General features: G+C 36.6%; 1 protein-coding gene across 6 annotated transcripts in view; it reads left to right on the forward strand.

Annotated features, from left to right (window-relative positions):
• TP63 (tumor protein p63) overlaps nucleotides 1-21,788 on the forward strand; it is a 222,300-nt gene that overhangs the window by 61,128 nt on the left and 139,384 nt on the right. The window lies entirely within an intron of this gene.

The raw sequence follows: 21,788 nt of genomic DNA on the forward strand, positions 1-21,788 counted from the left end.
GATGCATAAACTTAGCTCTTAATATGAGTTTGATGGCCACTCCTTCTCCAACCCCACCTGCTTCTGTGGGCTCTTATAGCATTTTATTTATTCTCTCCTATTTCTATTACTTAGCACACTGCCTGGTAAGTAATAAGACTCAATAAATGTTTGCTGAATGAACAAACTACTGATTTATTTTAACAAGTGAGGAAGAGCCTAGCGATCAGAGCCTGAGTAAACAATCTGTACATGAGCATCTGGTATTGAGCAGGACAGAAGACTAGCCTTTGATTCTTTTCCTTTTGTCCTTGAGTACTTGGATAAATCACTCATTTCCTGAGGTGAGTCTCCTTTGTTTGAAATCATTAGGGAACACTCTTCACTGTGCTTTACCCCAAATGGACTGATCCAGTTGCAGCTTCAGAAAATCAAGCTTCACATCTCCCCAATTTATTTCCTCTTTGAATTTTGAAAGGATCAGAGTTTGAAGGCTGCCATAAAACAACTAAAAATTTTCCAAAAAAATACTATCTTATAAATACCAACGTTGAACAGATAAATTACAATTTCCTACCTAGATCAAATTGTCTGAGATAATTATTAAATTCTTAATTTTATATTAGGTATATATTACCTGGAAAATTTTTATACTCCTTTTTATAATTGTAGTTTATGCTTTCATAACATTTATAATTGCATATTATATTAATAAACAAGTCAATAATATTATAAGTGCAAATCAATTTCTAAGTCTTTTAAGAGACATTACAAATCACTAATTAGGAAATATTTGATCAGTGAAAAGTTTTTGTCCACTATGGAAAGAGTGGTTAAAGTCTAGTCTTTGTTCTCTACAAAGTATGTTTTTAATATTTCCCATTTTTGCTTGACACATCTGAAATCAAAAAGCAATTTGGGCAAAATTTGGTTTCCAACTCTCCAGTTTATATGGGGCATTCACTGATACTCAGTGATACATTGTTATTATCTAGAGGCATATTAAAGACACCATGTAAATGAAATTGTCTGTGTGTGTGTGTGTGTGTGTGTGTGTGTGTGTGTGAGAGAGAGAGAGAGAGAAAGAGAGAGAAAAGGAGAGAGAGAAATGCATGACAACACAGGACCAGACCCTCATAAGTTGGAATGTGGAAGAGGTACTATTAAATTTCTAAGTGTTCTCCCTTCAAGTTCTGGGCTCATCTCTTCCCTGCCATGTCACTGTGAAAGATGGTCATGTTTCCAGCATTCTCTCCTAACCCTGGTGCTCTGCTTGTCCTGAAAGCTTGCAGAGACACATGTAAAGAGATTAGGACTCAGCTCTGGTCCCTTCAAATAGTGTAGGCTCATTGCTCAAGCCATAGAATATATCAGAGAATAATGTAGATATATCAACAATCAAAGGATGAGTATAGAAAAAATCTTGCTTTGGCAGAGGTTTGATAAGGTGTGCATTTGTAGTCAAGTGCCTGGAAATTCTACATACTTTAGTGCTGTTTAAGTGACTTCTTCTGTGTCTTAGAGACCTCTCTTTTAAGACTTTCTCTCTCCTTGGTGTACACCACAGTCTTTGGTAGATTCCCGTTGCTTGGGGATCATCCTTGCACTTTTCCAAAGTACTCTTAAAAATGGGAGGTCACTGGTTTCTTAGGAGAGAGTATGAGAGAAAGGAGTAAATAGATGCCAAAGATTTCCTTCAGCATGATTCTCAGAATTAATGAGTCAATTTTACACACACACACACACACACACACTCCTCCATTTATATAAAAGGCATTTTTTAAAGTGCTATATAGATTGACATATATACACTAATATGTATAAAATAGATAACTAATAAGAACCTGCTGTATAAAAATAAAATAAAATTCAAAAAATAAAAAAATAAGGTGCTGTCTTAAAACCAAAACCAAAAAAATAAAATAAAATAAATCCAAGAAAGATTTTTTTGGTGTGTGTTCACCAAACCATTTTATTTTCCTTTGGGGCATAGTTAAATATATGTTCCAGCTTCCCTTAAACTTAGATGTGGCCATGTGACTTGTTTCTAACCAGTACAATATGAGCAGGAGTGCTGCATGCTACTTCCAGTCTTCCTAAGGTTACAATAAGATCCTTTGCCTGCTCTCTATCTTCTCCTCCCTTCCCCTCCCCTTCCCTCCCCTCCCCTTCCCTCCCCTCCCCTCCCCTTTATTTTTTTCCCTTCTCCTCCTCTCTTCACTTCCAGGTTGGATAGATAGGAACCAGAGGAAGTTTTTGAGCCCTAGAGGATAGCCTGGCTACTAGATGGAAGAATTCAAGATCTCTGTCTAGAACTTGTAAGAAAACTGCACAGGAGAGTAGCCTGAAAGGAAATATCCTCCTAAGACTGTGTAGTGAGAACTAAACTTTGATTGTATCGTTTGTTTTGAGACTATGGCATTTAATTTTCACTGTAGTTAGCTTTTACTCTAAAACAAGTATCATGTAGAGTATGTTCCGCTCAGCCAAAAGATGAAGTTCTCAGGGAGAGTACATTTGATGTCTCTATGAATGTGCTACCTTTGTTCTTCTAGGGAATATGCCTTGATCAACATGAACACCTGCTAGATATGTAAAGTCAGCAGGAGATTATTACAATTTCCTACTGCCATTGATGGTAGATGACTCTATACCTTTAATAAGGTCACAAGTACTGAGTCTGACACCATCCCAGTGGTGGTTTGGGGTCCAGCCACCATGGTATATAAATCTGGCACTAAAATTAGAGCAGTTAGCCATGTGAAGAATTTGGATTCTGTACCTAAACCACAATGAACCTTAATGCAGAATAGTAAAGATTTATCACTGTATACATTTCTGTGCAGTGAGTTGGTTTGTTTGTTTTTCTTTTGTTAAAAAAATCAAGAGACCATAAAATTGTCTGAGAAATAACTCTGTGTCTCCGTGAATACTGAGGCTCCTGGGAAATGAACCATGCCCCTCAGTATAACCCCTGTGACTCATCATTCTCAAGGGGATGAGGATTTAACTTTAGACCACAGTATAGAACAGGGATAACCATTACCTCCCTTTTATTGAGTACCTGCCAGGTACTGTACTAAACACTTTCCTCTTACAGCATCATAACACGTTAGGTGTTTGTATCTCTGTTCTCCAAATGAGGAAACTGAGGTTTAGGAAGCATAAGGAACTTGTTCAAGGTCAACTGTCTGTAGTGTGGCAAAACCAGAATTCCAAAACTCCTGTTTCTACTAGTGCCCCAGGCTCCTGTTATGGACCTATGGACCTTTAGATTGTTTATCTTTAATTGTATTCAATACCTCCTTTTTATGTATAATGCTCCCTTTCATGAATATATTTTTGTCACTTTTATTTTATTTTATTTTTGAAGTATAATTGATTTACAATGTTGTGTTAGTTTCAGATATACAGCAAAGTGATTCAGTTATACATGTTTATATATCTATTCTTTTTCAGATTCTTTTCCCTTATAGGTTATTACAAAATATTGAGTATAGTTCACTGTGCTATACAGTAGGTCCTTGTTGGTTAACTATTTTATATATAGTACTGTGTATGTTAATCCCAAACTCCTAATTTATCCTCCACCCTCCTTTGGTAACCATAAGTTTCTTTTCTATGTCTGTAGATCTATTTCTGTTTTGTAAGTAAGTTCATTTGTATTATTTTTTTAGATTCCACATATAAGTGATATCATTAGATATTTATCTTTCTCTGTCTGACTTGCTTCGCTTAGTATGATAATCTCTAGGTCCATCCATGTTGCTGCAAATGGCGTTATTTCATTCTTTTTATGGCTGAGTAATATCCCATTGTATGTATATACCACATCTTATTGATCCATTCATCTGTTGATGGACATTTAGTTTGCTTCCATGTCTTGGCTATTGTAAATAGTGCTGCAATGAACATTTTGTTGTAATGAGTTTACACTGTAAGAGTTTTCTCAGATTCTCAGTCACTGGACTTTGGATACATCATGGAAACAGTGTGATCATTTGCACATTTTATGTTCTCCTTCAATTATTTTGAATTTGAATCTCGAAAGATCACGGAAATGTTACTCCTGATCACTTCCCTTTTAAAAAGATAGAATTTACTGCTCTTTTTTGTTTTTCACTCAATGCCAACATTGGAATGGTCCTATTAGAAAAGGAACGTTTCAGCTTTCACATCACTAAGCACAGTGGAGATACAAGAAATCTATGGCTCTTATTGTGACTAGACTGAGTAATGTTATGATAACCTGAATTTTGCAGAGAAACCTTTGAAAATGACCCAAAATAAAATAACAATTATCTCATTCACATTCTTTTCCCATTGTGGCACTAATCTATTTTTTTGAAAATTTTTTACCTATCATTCCACTTGTCTCCTCCCGAAAACATTTGTCAGAATCTCCAAGTATCATTACATGTAATTCAAACCATGGATTGCAGTAACCTCTGAAACATGATCTCACACTTGTACAAACCAACAGATGTGGATACACACACACAATGTTTTCTGCCCTAAAGCTACTCCTATGTTTCAGCATCTCTAAAATTAAATAGTTGCTACTACTATTCGATAACCTTCCTAACACACAAATACCTACTATTATTTGGACCAATTATAGGTCATCTCATAATAAGTAATGTACTAAATGTTATCTTTCACATGGATAAAATCATGTATTCATTTGAGACAGGGTGTCATGTAATACTTGTGACTAAGTAGTAACTTTGAAAAATAAATAAATGAATAAAGTTTTTTTGAAAACAAAGATGTGGAGAACATAACTACAGATAGCAGTTGACTGCTCCTAGAAGGATCTGGATGGAATGGGAATTGAAAAGAGATACACTGTTTTCATACAGCTGTAGTTGTAGTTTTTTAAATATAAATATGCTGAATTTAAATTTTCCTAAACTCAATACACTAATAACATGACCTCACAAGCCTACAGGTCATAGAGAATATCTGAAATTAGGGTGACAAATATCCTGTTTAAATGAGGTTGGTCTCATTAATCTAAAGTAATCATGCTTGTCCAATCCCTAAAGCTGTTTATTGCTTCCATAAAATCTGGGAATTAGGCCTGAGGATATATGTTCTGCACCGGATAAGCACCTTCCTTTAGAGCAGTTTTCTCTGTTTTTGTTCTTGTTTTCCTGTTAACTTGAAATTGGATCCAGCCTCCAAAAGTCAGTTTTGCCCTAAGCTTGGAAAGGGAAGACAGAATTAGTAGCAAAAGCCAACAGGTTATATGCAAGGGATAGAATTAAAGAATGTGTTAATGTGGAAAAGGAGAAAGCTCTTTGTCATCTGCTGTTTCCCTCAGGCTCCAGGAAGCTAAAATCAAAAATTGTTAAAGGCAGATAACAACACAAGGGGATCATCCGATGGACAGGGCATGCATGTTGGAAAAACAGTGCTAATCTGTAACGAATAAACTACAAGAATCTGTCATGAGCAGATCTAGAAATGGACTTCAAAAACATTGATTTCCAAGCGTCTGGAGGGAATTCCCAGAGACAGCTTTGCAGTGACCAGAGAGCCAAGGTTGAAGAAGACACAAACTCCTGGAATAGGAGTGATTTTATGTTTATTTTTGAATAAAATGTTTACAGGGAAAAATAAACCTGAGAATACTGCATAAATGACATTAAACAGGCTAAGAATGAAGACCCTTGCTATATTATTTAGAAATCTAATGGTTACTAGAGAAGATAATCATATGGTTAAAGAAACATAACATTTTGAAGTTAGCCAACTAACAGTGATTTGATTTTCCATGGGGACAGAGAATCTATGAATGTGAGACTGAATGTGGAAATGCTTTTGTACCTTGAATCACTTACCTTAGGGGAGAAAAAAGCAGCTGTTGCAAACCCCTGGGAAAGGGGCATATTTAACATAAATAGGAATATAGGGAGGATTTAGATGAACAAATGTCTCTTGTTTAAATGTCCCATGTGAGGAACTTGGATGTCTCTCAGCCACAGACATGACTGAGTGAGAAAAGGAAGATTACTCAATTGCCACAATCGAAGAGGATGGTCAGGAGAAAACAGTGGCAAAGACAAAACCCACAGATGCAAGAGGGAGAAAATAGTCCATAGAGAGCAGTGTTTCGATGATTAACATATACACATTACCATGTATAAAATAGATGAACAACCAGGACCTACTGTATAGCATAGGGAACTATATTCAATGTCTTGTAATAAGCTATAATGGAAAAGAATCAGAAAAAGAATATATATATGTGTATATATATATATATATATATATATATACACATATATGTATATATAAAACTGAATTACTTTGCTTTACACTGGAAGCTAACATAACATTGTAATTTATATTTCAAAAAAATGGTTATTGAAAAAATTAAAAAAATAATAAATAAATATGTAAATAAAATAAAACAGTGTTCTGAGTTGGTTTCCTGGCAGTGAGAGGACTTGTTCCTAGGGAAGCTGTGCTCCTCCTGGTAATCACAACTTTCTTTTATATGTGCTCATACATCTTCCAATTTAAAATGAATCTGTAGCTTTTGGGTTGGGGGGGGGACTTATCTTGTTCTGAGTCCTCAGCTTCCTAATCTGTTTGTGGAGCCCCCATCAGGCTCGTCTGTTCTCCCTTGATTGCATGTCCATACGTCACACATTCATATGTGCTCCTTCACATCTAATTTATCAGAAATCCTGTTATACCCTCATATCATTTTTATAAACATTCCACCTGACTGACTCACTTACCCAGCCTCTTCTTTATAACTTGAAGTATTGAGGATTATGCAGTTAAAATTTTATTTTGTAGGTCAAGGTCAGCAAATTTTTCTTGTAAAAGGTCAGATAGTAAATATTTACAGCCTCGCAGGCCTCATGGCCTCTGTCACAACTTCTCAACTCTGGCACTGTGGTGTGAAATTGTCCATAGATTGCACCTAAGCAGGGCTGTGCTCCAAAAACCTTCATTTACAGAAACAGTCGATGGTAGTTTTTGTGGATAGTAGCTTATAGACCTCTCTTGTAGATGAGAATCTTTTATTTTTCTTGAGTAAAATTTCCTTTGAGAGTCTTTTTCTATGGAATTATGGCCTCTCCTTTTCTTACTGTTTTTGAAATATCCTTTCCTGAAATGTAGATAAATGTCTTTAAGATGATCATTTTTCATATACCTTTGAATCTATGACCAACCTGGGTTTGTTCTCTAAGTGGGATGCCATTTAAGAAGAACAGAGCCATCAAATCAAACTTAAAAGAATTTTCTTTCATTTCATTTTTTTAAAAATTCTCATTTATTCTTTTTCTCTGGAAGGATATTAAAAAAGACCCAATCCATAACTTTGAGTGATAAGTTCCTTTCTTCTTTACTCTTCCCCCATTTTCATACACATTACACTCTATTGATCTCTTCTCCACCAAACCCTATCCCAAATTCCCCCACCCCTGCAAGCTCAAGCCACAAAATTTTCATTTTTTAACCTGTCACCTCTTTGTTCTTCCCTTTTTCTCCTTCCTCCATTCAGAAGTCAAAGAACTAGGGCAAAGAGGGAGAATCTAGGCTACTGGAGGCCAGGTCAAAACCCATGAACATTCCTGATTTTAATTTTTTTTTATCCTGTCAAATACTACCTTTATGATTTTCATGATCATTATTAGCGTAACTATCAATATATTTCAATTACTTGTAAAACACACACACTTATACACAGTACCCAGAAAGAGTATCATTGTAAGCAGCCTCAGAAGCCACTCTACCCTCAACCCCTTCAGAGAGTGAATCTCTTCATTAAAGACTGGAAGCTGGCAGGGAGGGGAAAGGGAGAGACTCCAGCTACCACTTCTCTACTACACATTCACCAGCCAGCACCTCCTGACAGACTTGGCCATCTCACACTAAGACAAAGCAGGCAAACAAACACAAAAGGCTCACAGGACCACACTGCCACCACTCTGTGGCCAATGTTGGCATTGTTATTTTTACTCCAACTTCCCAAATATTTCCTTCAATATGAGCATCATTGGACAGCTGGAGGGGGAAGAGCAAAGAGCCTGTCCATAGACAAGTTTGCTCTCTCCAAGCAATGTTCATAAAGGCAGGCTGCCTGCAGGAGGTGGGATACCCAGAAGTGAAGGAGACAATTGCCATCAGATGGGGTTGCTATAAGAGTGCATCGAGAGGGAAGATCTTTGTGGAGATTCAGAGGCCTGAACTGAAGTTGGGGCAGCGGTAGTTCTTTGTATAGTTAGGAAATTTTAAGAAAGAAGTCTTTGCAGTCGTGGTGTTGGCTTGCAATGGGCAGTCTTCCCTAGGGGTCAGGAATAGCTTTGTGTAGATGCATTGTCTTGTGTCAGCTGAATGTAGCAAAACTGGGGCCGATTGTGTAATAGTTGAGGGTCAATAGGTTTGGGACCTTAAAATAGTAGAATAGCAAAATGGGAAGGAAGCTTAGTGATCATCTAGTATTCCAATAACCTTCTTTTACACATGGGGGAAATCAAGCCTTGAGAGGAAAAGGGATTTCCCCCAAAGTTACCTACCCAGTTAGTCTGCACAGAGAAAAAGAATATGGACCTTACCATCAAGTGTGTTTTCCTCTGGATTGCTCTTCATGATTAGAAATATTAACATGGTGTGGAATGCAATAGGATCCTTGAGTTATTCTGTGAAGATGGGTAACCGGAAAAGGTAGTGAGCCATCTTGCTTTAGAAGTTCAGCTAGAACTTTGTTTCATAAAGGGGTTTCTCCAAACCTCCTGGAAGATGTCTCCATGTTTGCTTCACATGCCCAGACTTCCCTCCCTGGGAGTAAGGATCAGCCAGCAACCCAGGTGATTCTGATTTGCTTATTTTCCCCAGTTGAGAATCACCAGAGCTAGACACCAATGGTTCTTAACCATGCCACACATTAGCAGCTCTTGTGGAACTTCTGAATTTTTAAATAATACTCCTGCCCAGATTCTACTCTTCAAAACTCTTATTTAATTGGTTTGCAGTCGTGCCCATCCATCTATATTTTAAGCATCTCATGTCTTCTAATGTGTAGCCAGGTTTGAGAAATAGGAGACTAAAGGAAGCCTGAACGTTTTGGCCTGGGTTGGGATAATAGCACACAAGTGGAGAGGTAAGAGGAGCAGTTTGGAGAGACGTTACTGAGGATGAATTAGACCAGAAGAGGGCCATTGCTCAAGAGGAGAGGAGGAAAGCAGGGCAAGAGACTGGGAGACCTATTTGGGAGAGTAATGAGGTTCATATAGACTCAGGTGGAAGCACTCTGCAAGCCTGATTAAACAAAGACGTCAGGGCTTGGAAGGAAACTGTGAGGACAGAACTACCGACTCTGAGCTGAAATATATTTGGTTTCCTCAGCAAGAAGGAACAGCAAAGGACAGATGACTCAGAAGGAAGTTTTCTGAATTGGCAGGTAAAGAAAAGATAATAATGGGGCAGTTCTACAAGTGAGAGTGTGTTTTACTGTCAGAAATTCTAAGGCCTTTGTCCATCAGATAACAAGTTCAAAAGTCTCCTGTAAAATGAATAATAGAATCTTGGGACCAAAGGGCCTTGGAGATCATCAGAGCCAGCCTCGTCACTTCACAGGGGAGGAACTTGAATCCCAGAGAGGGTCAGGGACTTGCCTAAGATCACCAGGAAGCCGGGGCTCTGACCTCTGTCTGTTCTGGTAGAGTCAGCACAGTGTAAATGGTTAATAGCACAGCCTGCTGGGTTTGCTGCCCTCACTAAGTGTGTATCTTTGGGGAAGTTACTTGTGCTCTGTGTACCTCAGTTCCCTCATCTATAAAATGAGGATTATGATAGTCTACTTTATCATGGGTTGTTGGGTAGATTATAAGAGTTGATATCCATAAAACATTTAGAACAATGCATAGCATGTAGTATGTGTTCTATGATAGTAATAATCATTACACTGTACTGTTTTACTCAAGTGATAAAAAGCCATCTTAGTGAACAAGACTGTGATAATACCTTGCCTATTTAAGGATACGGATTTGGAGAAAATGCAGATTTATCAAGGTATTCTATTTTTGATAACAACTCCAAAGGGATAGATTTCAGGTGAATTCCAAAGCTGTGTGTTCTCATGTGCGGTTTTGTTAAAGTGCAGATTCCTGGGCCTCATTCCAGGCCATCTGAAACAGAATCTCTTGGAGTCCGGGAAAGGAACTCTGTATTTTCCAAATGTGGACCAGGTGATTCTGTTGAATGTTAAAGTGTGACACCTACTGCCCCTTGCTGGGGAAGTGGAATAACCTCCTATGGTCAGGATCCAAGGCCTTCCCTCTCCATGAGAGGTGGGTACTATTCTCTTTTCACTGCGACAAATATGGAAATTGAGGCTCAGGGAGGCTGAATAACTTGCCTAAATTGACTGACTTTGTAAATAACAGACTCAGATCCTTAAGCCTCAGATCCTTAAGACCCCAGAGTTGCCATCCTCCCAGTTATCATGTGATCTTGAGGAAGTAAAATTACCACTAGGCTTCAGTTTTCTTATCTATAAAACGGGGTAATACTGGTATCTACATCATAGATGTTGTGAAAAATGAATGCACGCCAGGCATGCTGCAGGGTACCTTGCCCATAGAAGCAATCAAATATTAACTGTTATTTCTGCTATAGATGTTGGCATTGTTATTTTTACTCCAACTTCCCAAATATTTCCTTCAATAAGCATTTGCTTGACACCCCCTTGGTACCAGATACTCTGCTAGACTGTGAAGCCACAAAAGCCAGAAACTGAAATAAATGAGGTTCCTATCTCATAGAACCAACCACTCAGTAGAAACTGTAAATAAGAAACTATACTGTAAGAGAAGATGTGATCCTGATCAGAAAAAAACTATGAGGTGCCTTAATGATTTAGCAAAAACAAAACTTATCTACCAGGCTCTCTTAGGAAATATGTCATTCTGGGTGGGTGAGTTTTTTAGATAAACCCTTTAAAGAACATTTTCTTTTTCTTTTTATATTGGAATATAGATATTTCTGAAAATAAGACATACATACTTTGCTGTCCTTCTAAACCAAGAATAGTGTGTTCCATGAAAACTGTTGATGACTCAAGGGTACCACTGGAAACTTTATTCATTGTGTTGTATCATCACACCAAAGTCCTCAGGGGCTTCTGGGGTGTACCTGTCTCTTTGTTTCTGTTCTTGGTTTTAAATTTTTTCTCTTTTATTGTTACAAAACATCCAATTCCTTCCTTACAGAGGTTATTGTGATCTATCAGAAAGAATAAAACTTCAGAGTTAATCCAACCTGTATTTGTATACTAACCATGCTAGTCTGCATGAACGAAGGCCATTCATTCATTCATCAAATGTTTCTAAATGCCCTATTATTATGTCAAGAATTGTTATTTATAGGGATACAAAGATATATTCGTGTAAGTTTTTGTTCTTGAGAGGCTATAATGTGGAAGTTTCTTAATCATTCATAACTATAATTTCCTCACATCTCTCAAGTAGAGCTAAGGTAATAGCCAACATTGAAATGTCAGGAATTTGTGGGTGTGGTAGGAGAGGGGTACAAAATACCTATATTAGTACTGTAATGGCTTTTTTCTTAAAAACAAAAATCTTCAGATTTCTTTCAGTTCATGAAAACAGACACTAATGTAGTTCTTTAGTGAGAGCGAAGTGACATAACAAGAACTTTCAGAAAGCAGGGGATACTCTTTGCTTTATGCCAGTTCGACTTATGAAAGGTTTCATAGGAATGAGATACTTTCAGAAAGCAGGGGAAACCTGTATTTCCAGATGCAGTTCTAGGTCCTGGGATGCAGCAGTGAACAAGGAAATCTGCTCCCACTGACTTTGCATTCTGATGGAGGACTGACAATAGCCAATAAATACATAATACAATTGCAGATAAGTGATCTAAAAAATATATAGAAGAAGTGTGTAGAGAATGAAGCATTTTCTTGGGTTCATTTATTTGTCTAAATTCAATCCAGCACATTCCTCAATCCTAAGAAAACTCCTCTGATTTCCATTTCCCCATAGTCCTTCCAGAACTCTGTGCTCATATGTCTGAGCCATGGATGCTACATGAACTTCCCATCTGGACTTCACATTAGTGCAAAACCGTAATATATCCAAAACCTGATGTCATGGTTATTGCATCTATTCAAATATCTCCTAAATTCTAATTTGGGTGCAGTTTATAGGTAAATGCCTGTGTGTAAGCATGCATGTGTCTATATTTACATGCTATAATGTTAAAAATGATATTATAAGTAAGGTGGACCCAAGTCTCCCTTATCATGATCTTCTACCAGATGCCAGATTTCAGGTTGAATTGATCAGAGTATTCAGTGATAAATTTATTATAGGAGAGTGATGTATGACAATAACATTTTTTTAAGTTCATGGATTTAGAGAGACAGCTCAGCTGGTGAAAAATTTTAAATGTACACTTTCTTTCTGTGGAGCATTGCAGTGGGATCCAGGAAGGCTGGGGCTTAGCACTAAAGCCCTATGGACTTCCTATGGGACTATCAATAAAATCCCCGTGAGTCCTCATTTATAAAGTATACATGCTGAGAAGTAAAGTCCTTTCCTATTCTGTTGTTGTTGTTGTAAGAACCAGGAAATTAAAAATATCATTCTTGACTTCCACTTCCTCACTTGTTAGTTGGGGCAATACCATTTCAACATGAGTAAATTACAATAGAATTGACTAAGGACAAAAAAAAGAGCGCCAAATTGAGGAAATGAATCCAAATAAAAAACAAAAAATTGTAGCTCTATGAATCCATTTGGGCTGCTAAAACAAAATACCACCAACTGAGTGGCTTATCAACAACAGACATTTATTTCTCACAGTTCTGGAAGCTGGGAAGTCCAAGATCAAGGCACCAGCAGATTCAGTGTCTGATGAGGTCTCACTTCCTAGATCATAGATGGCTGTCATGCCTCTGAAAATTAACATGGTGAAAGGGGCAGGAGAAGTCTCTGGAGCCCCTTTTATAAGAATACTTATCCCATTCACGACGACTCTACCATCATTACCTAATCACCTCTCAATGACCCCACCTCCAAATACCATCACATTGGGGATTAAGTTTCAACATATGAATTTTGGGATGGGCACAGACATTCAGTCTATTGCAGTAGCCCTTCTGAGCTGAGTTTTGTACTGGGTGTTGGCAAATGTAAATAATAAAGCTTGGGGGATATAGTGGAGTATAAGAGGTTGTAATTTGAAAAGGCTCCTGGCTGAAAACTAACATGTAGGATACAGCTGGATGAATGATTTGCAAAAGGGGGTCAGGCCAAAGGAATAAAGGAGATGAGGGGCAAAGTCTGATTAGGTTTTGTTCAGGGCACAAAGATGAGAGACTATAAATTCTGAGTTAGGGAAGCGTAACCTGATGAAAATGCTGTTTGTCTAGACAGATGATCATACATAGGTTAGGAGAGAATTCTGACAAAAGAAATGAAGGCAGGAAGAAGGTTCAGTGGGAATTGGGAGTGTGAGAGAAGGGGGCTGTAAGTCAGAGAAATCTTACCTTTAAGGCAGCAAATGCTTAGGACAAAGAGTGGGGCACAAAATATGCATCTTAGAGGATGTGGTACTTAAGAGAGGAAAAAATCACCTCAGAATTAAAAACTGGTGATTGACACTAGATATACAGACTTTGATGAGAGAATTTGGGGCCTGGGGTGCTCAGTAAAGAATTATAAGGAAAACAAGCTGTAGGCAATCAGGTCTTCAGACAGGTAGCGATGAGAAGAGAAAAGTCTTCTGAAGATGAAAGGGTGGTTAATTAACTATGGTAGAAAGGAGAAAAAATGAATGTTGAAAAATACAAAAGAGAGTTTCTTAAGAATTAAGTTTATCAGTTCAGTAATATGATATAAAAAGGAATTCCTTGGTTATGTTACTTTGTTGTTCAAATTGTGACAAATCAAAAATGTTAAAGCATAAGATATGCTCTAAATGCAATTTACCCATTGAATTTTTTTTGTTAGGTTTTTTTTCTTTTTTTTTTAATTGATCTACAATATTGTGTTTCAGGTGCACTGCAAAATGATTCAGATATATATATAGTATATTCTTTTTCAGAGTCTTTTCACTTATAGAATAATGCAAGATATTGAGTAGAGTTCTCTGTGCTATACAGGAGGTCCTTGTTAGTTATCTGTTTTATATTTAGTAGTGTGTATATGTTAATCTCAAACTCCTAAATTACCCCCCTCCCCACTTTCTCCTTACTCATTTAAATTTTGTTTGCCAAAAGTGAAGCTGGGATATAGGCTTGACTTTGGGGTGAATAGAGAAGGAAGAGACCAATCATTTTTCAACATGAATTTGAAAAGAAAAGATTTCCATGCAACACAAAAAAAGTTCTTAATGGGCCTGATTTAGATTATGTGAGTGACCTCCTGAAGGTGGATTCATCTCAAGTATTTGAATAAATTTACTCCTCCAGGGCTCTTGGGCACTGCTGGGTACAATAAAGAGGCAGTTCACTAAAAGACCTCTAGGTGCTCTTCAGCATCCTTAAAATTAAACATGATAATTAATAATGATAATGATAATAATAGCACAGTAAACTGAAAATATGGGAATGTTTCTGAACTAAAAATATAAAAGAAATTGTGTAATTTAGAATGCTGTTGAGACCAACCAGAAGACTTGCTCTGGAAAAGATCGAGAGGTTGGTAATACAAACTTAAGACATAATTTGATGGGTTGATAGATTGGATGGATGGATGGAAGTAAGGTTGGAAGAAAGAATGAGAAGCCATGTTCAGACATTTTTTTAATTAATTTTTATTGGAGTATAGTTGATTTACAATGTTGTGTTAGTTTCTGCTGTACAGCAAAGTGAATCAGTTATACATAGATATATATCCACTCTTTTTTAGATTCTTTTGCCATGTAGGTCATTACAGAGTACTGAGTAGAGTTTCCTGTGCTATACAGTAGGTTCTTATTAGTTATCTATTTTATATATAGTAGTGTGTATATGTCAATCCCAATCTCCCAATTTATCCCTCCTCCCTCTTTCCCCATGTTCAGAGTTTTTAACAACATTTATCTGAGAACTGGGGACATTCCCAGAGTATCCAAGTACTCTAGTCCCCATGGTGGGCAACAGAGACCTCAGCTGTCTTTTCTTACACTACATTTGTCAGCTACTCCTGGCAAGATGGAAAATCTGCAGAAAGGCCAGATATTCTATAATATCACTCACGGATTAGTACTAATTTTTCCACACCATTTCTTGCTTATTTTGAGTGCCAAGGATAATTATTGTGATGAAACAGAATTAGTAGGCTATTTTGTTCTCTTATAGAAAGGAAAAATTCTGTGAAAAAAAACTTCATATTGTGAATGAAAATTAGAAGTCATATATGTAATTTATTTAAAAATGAGCTTTGAAGTTATACAATCCTAAATTTAAATTCCAGCTCTACCACTAGCTGAGTGACCTTGAACAACTTCCTTATCCTCTCTGAGCCTAAAGATGGTCATATGTAAACTGGAAAAGCAGGGCCTATGAAGTGAAATCCTGGCACAACCAATGGTAGTTCTTTCCTGCCAATCACTAAGCAAGTAGAACACAAGCCAAAATGAATGACCTATTCTGGCTTTCCTGTCCTTAGGAAGGCCTTAATCCAGTGGGAAATTAGGAGTTGGAGCACAAAAGGTAAAAATTAGACAAACATTGAAGGTGTTTTATTTCCAACACTAAACCATGAAAAACTTTCAAAAAAGTAATGTCTCATTCATTCCCTACATAATAGATACTCAATATATATATTGTTGAATCATTTGCACATAAACTTTTACTTGAGATACAGTATTAAAGAAGGGCAGCAACAAATTTTTACAGAAAATTTTATAATTTTTTAAAAATCTGAGCAATTTCATTACATTATTTTTTTAAATGTATTTCAGGAACAGAGAAAATGGTAAAATAATTAGGAAGGGATCAGTTTTGAGTAATTATTATCTTTGTTTTTCTAAATTATTTAAATTTAATATTTTATAATAAATTATAATAATAATTGTGTTTAACAACTAGCTAGGAAAATTCCAGAAAATTTAGCAGTCTGCTTTCATTAGCCAATACTCCAGCACAACAGTGGATCCTAGGGTAAGTTCTTCAGGTCTAGACCTCAGTTTCCTTATGAAATAAGGGAGCAAGACTAGACAAACTCTAAGATCACAGCCAACATTGACATTCTATGAGGTCCTCAAAGATTTAAATTCATGTGTGACCCCATCTTCCCAACTGTGAGAGCAGTTGGTGAGGCGGCCCCTCCAGGTCTGTTCTCATGGAGATTTCTGGTGCCAGATTCTCTCTCTAGCAGAACAACTGACACCCAGTCAAGGAGACCTTTGAGTCAGGAAATCTAGGAACAGCCCATGTTCTTCTCATCTGCATCACTACTAACTGCTGTTTTATTTCGTTAAGTGAATTAGGGGATGTTTGTCTAGAATCAAGTAAATTTCCTAGTTTTATAACTTTAAGTTTGGATGATCTAAAGGGAACTAAGGAGGTTTTAAATATTCAGAAAATTAATGGGAACTGCTGCAAGAGACTGAGTTGGGTAATTCATGATGAGAATTAACATCTGATGCATAAATTTATTCTTACTGGACTGTGAATAAAGACCGATGTTGAGTATAATATAGCAGAATGAACTGATTTCAGATTTCAGCTTTTCCATATATTATATAAATACATATAATATATGATGTATTTATTATATATATATATGTATTTTCATATATATATGAAAAACTGCGCTGGATGGTCTTTGATATGTATTCATTCTAAAATCCATCTATAACACTAAGGTTGTTTTGAACTTGAAATTTTAGAGATTTGGAGATTTTTCAGGAGAGCTGAAAGAACCTAAATGTTAGACAGACTCCAGTGATGACTTTTAGGTAAGAACAGGAAAAGTGAGAGGGAATACAGGCTGTTTTCAGATACCCCTTGGTGTTTTCAGGTTATTTCTACAGAGTAGGACCTTTCTTTCTTTCTTTTCTTTTCTTTTCTTTCTCTCTCCCTCCCTCCCTCCCTCGCTCCCTTCCTTCCTTCCTTCCTTCCTTCCTCTTTCTTTTCCAGGAAAAACAAGCTGAAAAGAAAAAAAAAAAAAAGACTTAAGGCTTGCTGTCTTTGGGTGTGACTTTTTTTTTTTAACATCTTTATTGGAGTATAATTGCTTTACAAAGGTGTGTTAGTTTCTGCTTTATAACAAAGTGAATCAGCTATACATATACATATATCCCCATATCTCCTCCCTCTTGCGTCTCCCTCCCACCCTTCTAGGTGGTCACAAAGCACTGAGCTGATCTCCCTGTGCTAGGCAGCTGGTTTAATAAAACCACTTGAACAGAGTGATTGTTCTATGAGTGAATTGATACTGAGATTCACCCAAAGGCAAAATGTTGGAAGATAGGTAGGACTTAACCTCATTCTTCCTGCCCTATGACACCAACTGATCACTTTCCTTCCTTTCTCTCAAAAATGTTGTACATATTTATTCAGAAATAGAAATCAATAATGGGTTTGCAAAGAAGAGACCTTGAAGATCCTCAAGGCTAGACCACTGATTTTTTTTTTTAAACAGAACCCTTTCTTCAAATGAAATCTTGCTCAGAGCCCTAATACACGTAAGACAGGCAAAAGACAAACTTCATGGTGTTAAGGAGAGAGGAGATCTACCAGTATGGCCATTTCTTTACATATGGTGAATACACCGAGGCACCTAGGGTTTCATGAAACACAATTTGATAACCACCAATCTATCCCACAGCCCACCCCCATCTTTTGTTATAAAGCCCTCTTGATTCTTGAGGCCCTGGGGGAGGAAGTTGCCCAGTTTAATGTAGCAAGCCTGAGACAAAGGTGATCTAGGAGAAACTGAGAGGTGATGAGGGCATTGTTTTGGTCCAAGGACACAGATACAGGATGAAAGGTTTGAACTGGATTTAAATGAGGGATAATTCTGGTTTAATGTAATTACTTCTGTGTGACACTTTTGCAAGTTTAGCAGACTTTTCAAATACACTATTTAATTAGCTCAATTCAGTAAGTATTACCTGGATGCAAATTATATAGTATTTGACCTAATAGAACCAATGTATTGATTGTGTAAACGTGAAAATGTATAATACATTTTCTATAAGTAAACCTTTCAAGTAAGGCTTTCAACCACCCTATGAAGGAAGCATAGTTGAAAAAAGTAAGGTACAAATACGTTAAATAACTTGGGAATGGCCTCATAGAATGCCAACGGTAACCTGAGATTTGAATCCAAGTCTGTATCACTCCAAAACCCATGTTCCTTCCACTCTAACCTCAAGGAACTATCAAACTGCAAGAAATGCAAAGATGGGAGATATAGGCTTAGCCCTGAATTACTTAAAATCCTCTATAATAATTGTTACACAAGCAAAAAGCTAGCGTTGACTAGATCCAACAAGAGGCCAAGAAAATTTAAAGAAAAAAGATTATATTTCAAATAAGCAACCAGGAAATACATTGTGGGCAGGAGAGCACTGAGGATTGGGTGGGCATTTGAAAGGCAGTGAAGCAGAGATGATGATCCTTATGTCACATTCAAGGAAACTGAAGCTCACAGAGCTGAGGGGCATTTCCAAGGTGTTGGAGCTGGTTAGTGGTGACATCAGAGATACAGGGAAGGTCTTTTAGAAGTCAAAGAGAAACTAGAGGGAAAATATGAAACAAAGGAATAGTAGAGTAAGCACAAAAAGAAACCAGAACTTCCATGTAGAAATAGTGAAAGAAGTAGAAATACTAAGTGACTATGGAGCCAACAGTATTTTTCTCTCTTTTGCTTTAGAGGAAAGTGACAGTGTCTAACTTCCATCTAAGATCCTTCTTTCTTTTTGAATCAGCCCCATACTGTCTTTTACTTAAGATCTAGGTTATGTTAACTGTCAATCTCTTAGAAACTACACCTATGTTTCTGCCAACTTTAAGAAAAAATTCTCCTTTTTTGTATTGAATGTCACATACTGAACATCACTATTACTGAGAATCTACATCATGTTGCTGAGTTCACCTTCTAGTGCTCACCTGGCTGTCAGGCTACAAGTCATAGTGTTAAGGTCTTTGGATATTAGGGACATGCTTATGGGTCCATGTACATGACAATCCATGTGACAGTTTGTTTACTTTTTGGAGTTTGAATAATTCATATATTTGTTCACCTCCATTTTTGTCACTGGTTAGGAATTGTTTTTGCTTTTATTCTCCCCACTTCCTTCTCCTATTTTATTTGAAGAAAAATTATAATGTAAATCAAACATATTCAAAAGTGCCATCTATGGGAGAAATCTTCTTAACTATCAGTCAGTATTAGATCTATGAAATTTTATTTCCTTTCTACTCACTAGTTGGGAGTGTATAAACCATGTCTGGGTTCCAACTCCAAAAAAGAAACGAAGAAAATTAATTTACCCTTTCAATTTAAAGATATTGGATTTCAGATGCTCTTCTAATTATAGACAGATTTTCTAGATGTGCCCATCAGGGACTTCATAAACTCTGATAGCCCACTCTTGTTTCCAACTCCACAAGGTTAACTTTCTCACTCCTTATTGCACCTGCTCTACAAAGGTCATTGTATTCACTCTCACAGATTTATTTTCACCCTATGATGAGGATTTCTGTTTCTAAACTTCTAGCCCATTTCTCTCCCCAGAGTTTAAAGTTCATTCAACTGTCTGCTTCACTTTTTGTATATCCCATTGGTCCTTCAAACTTAACATGCTAAGATGGATCTCATCATCTCTCCTTTCTTTCCAAGCTGGATCTTCCGTGTTTACTGATTTAGTTAGTGGAATCATCAACCACTCAGTCCAAGAAAGCTGGACACTTAAAGTCATCCTTGACTCTACTCTTCCTTCTTCTTCTGTCAGTAACATAAACAGTATCTGACTTAACCTTTTCACTAATAATTAAAATTTTCTCTGTCTTTTCCATCCCCACTTCTATCATCCTATTGTCTTAGCTGGACTTGTGCAACAACCTCCTAAATAACTTTGCCCATAAACCAATAAGCTATAAATCCTTCCTCTATACAACTTCTGGATTTATCAATGTAAGACATATTCCATTTCAATCTAATGCTTCAAATCCTTTAATACTGTAGGGATGGATATGCTAACCTACATATGTGATAAAAAATTATATAGAAATCACTCACACATAGACACACACATAGTGAAGTACAGTAAACCTGGGAATTTCTAAAAAATATCAGTAGGTTATATCAATGTTAATATTCTGGTTCTAATATTATATGATAATTTTGCAAGATGTTACTTCCCATTGGGGAAAACTGAATAACTGGGACATGGATAATCTCTATATTTTTTATTACAACTGCATGTGAATCTACAATTATTTCAAAATAGAAAGTTCATTTAAAATATCTTACAAAAAATTATTCAATACTCACTAGGAGTATTGAAATATTTAAGCTTTTTAAAAAACATATCACATAAGTTTCTACTTCCGTCTCCAGCTTTATCTCCTGGCATTCTCTGCCCCAAATTTTTACACTATGCTAACAGTGCCGTAGACTGCTCACTCTGCACCATTAGTCCTTATCTGGCCTGACTGATTTCTTCTCATTATTTAGGGCTCTTTCCTTGATCCATCAGATGAGATGATATATTTCATTATTGTGCTTTTATAATAGTATGCACATTTTTAATACATTTATTAGAGATTTGTTTTCCTCCTTTACCTTCTCTACCAGGACCTTCTAGAGGGTGACATAGTCTTATTCACTTTTTATCTCCAGTGCCCATTATCTTCCTGGCAAATAATAGATGTTCTCTATACATCTGACTTTAGTAAATGAGTGTGCATCTCCATATAGCTTGAAAATCATCAACAATAAATCCAATGCTATTATCTTCTATTATGTAACTAGACCAGATCATTCATTTGCAAATTTAAGGTGATTGACTATCCTAGTACACTATTTATTTAACTCTCTATAATACTAACAGTAATGGTTAAGAGCTTAGTTAATTTCATCCTGGAGTAAAATTAGTCTACTGATAATCACAATGAATCACATACTAAGATGAGATATGCAGATAAAATGCAGATTTGGAGAAGACATCACCTGAGAAAGCTGATGTTTTCCTTCACATGTATAGGGAGCAAGGTTAATTTTTTATTTTAAGTGAAGGCAAACTTGAGGACCCTACAACAAAATGAAACAAACAGAAATACCTTTCATTTGCAATCTATTCAGATGTTTGCTTAGCCCTTGGTCTGACATGGCTCTGGTTAAAAACCACCCCCACACACATTAAGATATGTAACAGGTGATTAAAAAAAAAAAATCTGGATCTAGAGGTTTGAGTTTATTGTCCCTGGGCCTGATGCTAAGATGGTAGTTATGAGGGGGGTGATTATGCTGAGGGTGAAATTTTTTTTTATCTTGTTTTTTTTATTATTATTCACACTTTAACATTAATATTGTTAATAGTGATAACAACACCATTATCTACACAACCCTTTTACAGTTTACAAACTAAGTTTATATACATTGTATCTCTTCTGTATCTGAGGGTAAAATTTAAGTTTTCTGAACTCATTTTCCTTTTCTGATTTTACTTTTTACCTGCCGGAGGCTGAACGGTCAGATAATCAGTTGAGACATTTATGAAATGGATTTAATAATAGGTCAGACTCGCTGTCAGACTTAATGAGAGAATGTTTATTTTCTTTTTGAAATCGGCAGAACGTAGATGGATAGTGGAGGTGCAGA

This window comes from Balaenoptera acutorostrata, chromosome 4 (genome assembly GCF_949987535.1).
Source record: "Balaenoptera acutorostrata chromosome 4, mBalAcu1.1, whole genome shotgun sequence".
NCBI classification, from domain to species: Eukaryota; Metazoa; Chordata; class Mammalia; order Artiodactyla; family Balaenopteridae; genus Balaenoptera; species Balaenoptera acutorostrata.